The sequence below is a fragment of the Aedes albopictus genome, chromosome 1 (assembly GCF_035046485.1).
Source record: "Aedes albopictus strain Foshan chromosome 1, AalbF5, whole genome shotgun sequence".
Taxonomy (NCBI): domain Eukaryota; kingdom Metazoa; phylum Arthropoda; class Insecta; order Diptera; family Culicidae; genus Aedes; species Aedes albopictus.
The window spans coordinates 107,068,920-107,076,863 of NC_085136.1; the positions used below are offsets into that span (position 1 = coordinate 107,068,920).

The 7,944-nt window shown below is 38.6% G+C and overlaps 2 long non-coding RNA genes across 2 annotated transcripts; both read right to left on the minus strand.

Annotated features, from left to right (window-relative positions):
* Positions 1–777: 777 nt before the first annotated feature.
* On the minus strand, positions 778–1,383 carry LOC134285102 (uncharacterized). The gene is made up of 2 exons (XR_009996145.1): positions 1,023–1,383; positions 778–948 (listed from the first exon to the last, which is right to left on the minus strand). It is a non-coding gene; the product is annotated as an uncharacterized LOC134285102 (long non-coding RNA).
* Positions 1,384–3,825: 2,442 nt separating this feature from the next.
* LOC134285103 (uncharacterized) lies at positions 3,826–4,650 on the minus strand. The gene is made up of 2 exons (XR_009996146.1): positions 4,515–4,650; positions 3,826–4,442 (listed from the first exon to the last, which is right to left on the minus strand). It is a non-coding gene; the product is annotated as an uncharacterized LOC134285103 (long non-coding RNA).
* Between the last annotated feature and the right edge of the window lie 3,294 nt (positions 4,651–7,944).

Genomic DNA, 7,944 nt, shown 5'->3' on the forward strand with positions numbered 1-7,944 from the left:
GTAAGAAAAAGAAGGAAGATTCCTCAAGACATTATATCTGGGATTAATTCTTCAGAAATTTTTGCCGATACTCCTTTGGGGGCTTCCTAAAGATATCCCTTTTTATCATGTACTCTTTCAGAAGTTATTGTAGGACGTTCCTTTAGAAATTTTTCTACATATTAAGGACACATTCTACGGGCCCCGTATCGCCAATACCAATTTTTCAAAGTTGAGTTATGGCATATTTGACATTTTTATCACATTCTACATTACTTTTGCCATCCAAAAATGTATTCGACATGATATTAGTATGACAATATATATACATTGAACGACGATTAAGATTAACATTAAAATCGTGATTTTAAGTCATTTAGGCACACTTTTCATCCAAACTGTCGTATTTTAAACACCAACACACTGATTTTTCAAAAGTCTTCCATCATTTGTAGATAAATGTATGTAGATTTTTTAGCATAAAAAGATTTTTAATCGGAAGACTTTACAACTTTATAATATGGCTGATCATAGTACGGGTTTTTATTGCGTTGTAACGTCACGAAAAATCAACATTTTTAAATTTTATTCAAACACGGAAAACGTTACAAATATGAAATTTTGTATGCTCTTTGTACTCGAAAAGATCTTTCAAATGAGACTAAAAAAAAGAAAATCGGTTCACGGAAGCCTGAGTTTCACCTGGTTGAAGTTTGCGTTGTAACGTCACGAAAAAAAGTTCTGTGGAAAAGACCAAATCTTTCTGGCTTGGACGGCTTCTGAATTGAACAAACGTAGTGTGAAATTTATTAACAAAAATATCAATTAGCACAATTAACAACACAAAACTTAATTACTAACAACTTACAATTAAGTGGTTTCCGCTGCCACGACTTCTTTTCTGCTCTTCACATACGGTTGGTTCAAGTTAGGTGTTGTCACCCTAAACTGGTGGGTTTTGCGCGGATGCTAAAGTGGAATCACAAACGGTTTCGAATTCTGAACTTGTCTTACATAATTTCTCTTGTCAAGAGTCTACTTACAATAGTAACCGTTGCACGGTAAGTTCTGGTTATTTCTCCTTGTTTCAGGTGTCACCAGGTACCGTTATTTGCACACCTGAGGAAGTATACAGGTAGGTATTTACAATATTTTTCCAATCGATTCCATACTTTTTAGCTACAAATGTTTACTTACGGATGCTACCGACTAATTTCACCACACTGTTGTTTAAGGTTTTAACGCACCTCCAACCACAAATTGCTTTGTGCAATAAATTCAACAAATTATCAAACTATCGACTCAAATTTCATGCTATGGCGAAACTATTATTTTTTTTTACCTTCTACCTCAGTCATCGACTCTCATTTCACCTACCACTACTACAGCACGAGAACTGTCATGCTGTAGGGCAGTGCATACGGCGGTTGCTATGATAAATTTTTCTAAGTCTTTGACGTTTCGTGGCCTTGTTGTTTACGATTCGGACTTAGGAAAATTTTCGTCAGGTTTCCTTAGGCAGCAGTGCGACTAAATTCAAAATGAGAGTTTGCACGTGCTGAGTGATGTGCTAAGACTCCATCAAGAGCTTCTGCAGCGGTTCCCCCAGGAAATCCTTCTGGAATTATCGGCAAATCAACACCTACTGAGGCGTCCCATCTATAATTGTCCCTGGCACCATCGCTTTTCGTCAGACCAGCGGATCAACGATTCACGTCGATAAGGACAAGTTCTAAATCAACTTGGATGTGCAGCAGTTTAGCTCAACGGAAATTTCGGTGAAGGCCTCCGACAACAGTATCACCGTCAAAAGGAAACACGACGAGAAGCTATCATGGCTACATCTCCCAGCACTTCATATGGCGCTTGCTGCACCCTTCCACCGCGACACGATTCCAACCACTTAAAATTGGCGATTTCGGTTGCGAAGAGGACGATGGCGGATGCGGAAGGCCACAAGTCGATTCTCATCGTTTAGACAGGTCAATTGCTGAAGAGAATCGATCACGAGTAGAAGGAAAACATTGCCAACAAATCTTAGTAGAATGGTGGTCTAAAATTTCGACTGTTTCAACAATTTGCACGGTCAGGAACCTCTGTACACACAGTACTTGTTAATTTGAAGCTGAATAAATGATATCTGTTGAATTTCTTTTGGAGTTCTTCAAGAATTTCTTTCGCAATTTCTCCAGAAATGTATTATCTTCCCCAGCTCCTCCTTCAGTAGTTCTCCAGAAGCTCTTTTCGGAATACTTCCAGTAATTAGTTCCTGGATTCCTATAGGTGTTCCTTCTGGGTATCCTCAAGGAATTTCTTCTAGGATTTCTGAAGTTGTCTGTAGTGGGATTTCTCCAAGAATCCAGGAGTTTTGTTTTCTGGAAACCCTTTAGTCATTTCATCCGGGATTTCTCCAGAAGTTCTTTTCGCAATTTTTGCAGAAGTTTTTTTTTCTATATTAGGCCGTAACAAATCTCATTTTCTTCTTTTGTCCCAATGCTCGTTCACTCGTCAAGGGGAGGGGATAATAAATAATATATGAATTTGATGATAAAATACTCAAACAATTAGGCAAAATCGATAAACTCATCAGATTTGTTAAGCAATTTTCTTGGTGTCTTTAGTTTCACCTCAATATTTCAAAATTTATAGAATAATTTATTCGTGTCCCCCCTCAAAATGTTGAATTCCGACTAAAATTTTCCGAGGGGAGGGGTGGGGGTTGACATAAGAGAAAATCAAAATTTGTGTCAGCCAAGGTGTCAGCCTTACTACAAGCATTCCTCTCAGAATTCCTTCAGGATTTCTACAAGAGCTTCACCCAAGATTCCTTTGAGAACACTGTGTACAATTCTTCTAGCAATACCTTCAGGGAGCCACCGTAGAGTTACGAAATCCTTCATGAACAATTTAATATTAATTCTTACGAAATTACTGTAGGAGATCCGTATGATTTTTTTTCCATAAATTCCTTATAAAATTCTTACAGGAGTTCCTCGAAAAATTCTTTATACAATTTCTTAAGGGATTCTTCTTGAAGACCCTTCTGGGTTTCCTCCAATAATTCTTTTAAGGAAAACATTTCTCTCGGAATTCCTTGTGGGAATCTCAAAAAAACTGCTGAAGACATTCCAAAAGGAACTAAAATAATCTCAGAAAATACGCCAATATAAATCCCTGTAGTAATTTCTAGATGAATCTCGAAATGAACTCCTGGAGGAATCTCAGAGGGAATTCCTGTAAGAATGTCAGCACAAATTCCTGGGGAAATATCGGAAAGAATACCTGGAAGAATCCAGAAACTCTTAGAGGAATTCCTAGGCAGATCCCAGTGGGAACCCTGCGAAGAGTTGTTTGAGAAATCCCAGAAAGCACTACTGGAAGAATTCTAGATGAAACCTCTTCAAGCATCTCTGAGAAAAAAAAAACTCCTGGAAGAATTCCAGTTGGAACCACTTTAAGCACCTCAGGAAAAAAAACCCCTGGAAGAATCTCCTTGAGGAATTCCTGTAGGAATCCTGGAATAAATTTAAGGAAAAACAATGGAAGGATTTCAAGGAAGAGTCTTATGAAGAATTCCTGGCTAGTTCTCAGAAGAAATTCTTAAAGAAATCTCGGAAGGAACTCCTAAAGGAATCTCGCAACCTTTGGGAACTTCTGAAGGACTCCTGGAAAGAACTCCCTGAAGAATTATAGTTGGAACCGTTTTAGAGATATTAGAAGAAATTCTTGTAAGATACTCAGAGGGCATTCCTGAAAAAATCCTAAAGAGGAGCTCCCTTAGATACATCAGAAGGAACTCCTGGAGGAATCCAGGAAAAAAAAATCTAGAGAAACAGCGAAAGAAAATGCTGATAGAATTCCGAAAGGAATTCAAATACTAACAGATATAATTTATTCAGCTAATAATTAACAAATACTGGGTGAACCAAGGGACCATACAGATTGTTGAAACAGTCGTGGTTTCAGACCACCACTCCACTAAGGTTTGTTAGCAATGCTCTCCTTCTTCTCGTAATCGGTACCGATTCTTTTCAGTGGTTGAAATTCCTGAAAGATCGGAATCGACTTGTGGCGTTATCCGTCGTCGCCCTCTTCGAAACTGGAATCGTCAAGATGCTGTCGGACGAAATCGACCATTTGATGTAGTTGGAATCGTGTCCCGGTGGAATGGTGTAACGCCAAATGAAGTATCCGGAGATGTATCCATGATAGTCCTGCTCCTCGTCGTGTTTCCCTTCGATGATGATGCTGTTGTCGGAGGCCTTTGCCGAAACTTCCGTTGAGCCGTCTGCTGCACAAGTGCACATCCAAGTTGATTTAAAACTCCTTCTTGTCAGCGTGTATCGTCGATCCTCTGTCCTGACGGGCGGCGGTACCGGAATGGTGCCAGGGATGATTGTGGATGGGACGCCTCAGTTAGTTGTGAATCGCTGATAATTCCGGAAGGAAGGCCTAGGGAATTACTGCAGAAGCTCTTAGTGGAATCTTAGCAGTAAGTCTTAAATTACCGCACTTCTCTGCACGAGCGAACTCACATTTTGAATTTGATCATACTGCCTAAGGAAACCTGACGAAAATTTTCCTAAGTCCGAATCGTAAACAACAAGGCCACGAAACGTCAAAGACTTAGAAAAATTTATCATAGCAACCGCCGTATGCACTGCCCTGTAGCTATGTTGTGGCTAGACGGGTTCATAATTTAGACTGGTTCAAAAAAGGTTGCGGCGTCGCAACACGTAGTTTTATATTCAAAACAGTTTCGTTCTCGTTGTGTATGAGCTCTTTTTCAAGATATCGTTTATAAATAGCGTACCATTGCCCGTTCATAAACTACGTAGACTTTTAAAGGACGGGGGAGATGCTGTTTGGCCAAAATCTACGATGATATTGTACTGTGATATTGTAAAATTTTATAATCGTAATCAAATACCACTCAAACCGAAAATTTCTGTGATATCAGTAGCCAACAGACGAAACACTGACGAAATTACGAAGTTATTAAGTTGGTCAAAGACTTACAGTTGATGGATAGTTGGATTTAAAGTTCCACCAACAGGTGGCGCTAGAGAACTTACAAATTTTAAATTTCATACATCTCAGGATCTCTATTACATAGAAATACGATTTCTTCGGCAAAGTTGTTTGGTAAGTAAAGGACTTGCAGTTGATTTAGCAATAGATGCGAGATATTGCCACCAGAAGACGTTAGTTTCCATTTTGCAAAAGCAGTAAAAGGACTAGAATTTCTTGAAAAGTATTCTACAAGCTGCAACTTTTTTCACTTTGGACACATTGTATTCAAATCAAATAGTAATCAAAGATCAATATATAATTCTTAACTTTTAAAATTTAATTTTATTTGATTCACTTATTCCTAAGATATAAATAAGAGTTAATAGAACAACAGTCAAAAATATGATTCTGCCTTAAGCGCTCCATATTTGTGTAGAGCTAATCAATCAAGTCTAAATTTGTAGAAATTACAGATAACAAGATCAGGAACTATCAGTCAAAATTTGAGAACTTTTGATATATTTTATAAAAAGTTACGACTTGTTGAATGTGTTTTGGGTAATTAATAAAAATGGCATGCTTTTGAAGATTTGCAACTGTCACCACTGTGTGGCAGAAATTAATACCATACGGCAATTAAACTGAAAGTCCTTGATCTACCAAACAATTTTAATGAAGCAACCATCTTTTCAATTAATCACGATCCTGAAAAATACTAAAAAACTAAAAATGTGTATGCCCTCTAGGCCTCCTACTTAGTGGACGGATTTGAAATCATACGGCCCATCAATTGAAAGTTCTTGACCAGCCAAACAATTTTGTCGAGGACACCAACTGTCTAAATATTTAAGATCTTGAAATATATGGAATGGATATTACGTCAGTGTTACATCTATTTTTGATATAACAAGAATCACCGACAAACAGACGTAACACCTACGAAATTGAAACCCATATATCTTAGGACAGACTTTTAGAAAGTTGATGTCTTTGAAAAAGTTGTTTATCTTGTCAAGAATTTTCAGTTTAAACACCGTTTGGTTCAAGTTCCTAACTGACTAGTGGTAGTTGAAATTTTGAAAAATCATGCACTTTATATTTGTATTTATATTCAACATGTTGTAACATTTTTTAAAGTGCCCAAAAATTTTGCCAAAAAATAGTTTCTCAATTAGTCAAAATTTGTTGAAAACTTTTTGAGAAATTCTAATCGTTTGTAAACTATTTTTTTTATCTAGTTCGTTTATTTGGGGCTCAATCGCGTATAACGCTTTACGGAGCCGAGGATCTTTCTTTGTACTTAATAGTATACATTATACAGAGTAATAACTTTTTAATGATATCTGTTAGTAATGGGTGGAAGCCAGGGTACTCGTGGCAGCTCGAGGTTAGAAGGTCACATTTTGAGGGATGGACAGGGTAAGGATTGGGCCAAAGGTTTCACTGCTGCTCATCCGGGGGTGAATCGCATCTTGCTGGCGTATTCGGTGCCTTGTGGTGTTGGTACCAACTTGTTGTGGGACTTGGTCTTCCGGATGGCCAGGAGCAGCGTGGTAACACAAAGAGGACAAAACAGAGAAAAAAAAACTGGAGAAGAAAACACAAGCAAATTAAACTTTTATACCAGCAGAGCGAAGAAAGTCGAAAATACATCCCATGTATGTGACATCGCGGGTCCCCAACACATCTCTCACAAGAACAAAGGGTTGTCTACCTCGGGCCTCAAGGGTATCCAAAAGTAGCGCTCTGGAGGCGTCATTATCCGGGCATTGCCAAACTACGTGGTCGATGTCATCATAACCGGAACCGCACTTAGTACAAACATTGCTCAACGCGAGGTTAATCCTGTGTAAATGCGCGTCTAGCGAGTAATGGTTGGACATAAGTCTAGACATCACGCGAATGAAATTGCGACTTACATCCAGACCATACCACCACACTCGCAAAGAAACATTAGGAATAATGGAATGTAACCACCGTCCCAGCTGGCCATCTCGCCAATCATTTTGCCAACTTTGAAGAGAACTCTGGCGAACAAAATGGAAAAGTTCATCATGTGAAATTCTTCTATCATAGATCTCACCTTCCTGTGCGCCCACCTTTGCGAGAGAGTCCGCCTTCTCATTGCCATAAATTGAGCAATGTGAGGGGACCCATACAAAGGTAATCTTGTATGATCTTTCGACCAGTGCACCCATCTGCTCCCTTATTTTTTTAAGAAAGTAAGATGGATGTTTCACAGGTTTCATCGACCGGAGTGCCTCAATCGAACTAAGGCTATCCGAGAAGATGAAGAAATGGTCTACGGGCATGTTTGAAATCATCCCCAAAGCGAAATTGATTGCTGCCAGCTCAGCAACATAAACCGAACAAGGTTCCTGAAGTTTGCGGAAGGCGGTGAAATTTTCATTGAAGACACCGAAACCAGTGGATCCATTTATGCGAGACCCATCAGTGAAGAATCTCTTACAGGAATTGACATTTTGGTACTTTTCGTTAAAAATGCGAGGAATAGATATACATCGAAGTTGATCTGGTATTCCATGAATAGCTTGTTTCATGGACAGATCGTATTTAACAGAGGTACTGTCATTAGTGAAGTGTACACGGGGAGGATTATAACTTGGTAGGCTTATGTCAGATGACATGCAGAACAGATAGATTCTCATGAATTTTGATTGAGTGTTCAGACTGAGCATTTCTTCAATTTGTAAACTATTGTAGACTTTTAATTAGCGTCGCCCAGTGTGTCAGAATCTCACATCCAATAGTATATCAGCTGTAAGTTTTTGATTTATCAACTTTGCCAAAGACACTAACTCTCTAAGTAATTATAACTCTGACATATATAGGATGGTTTGTTTTTGTTAGAATTAGGTCTATTTGTCTCTGGAATCACAGAAATTCATGCCCCTAAATGGTATGCAGATCCTCAAGTATGTCTTTCGTTCA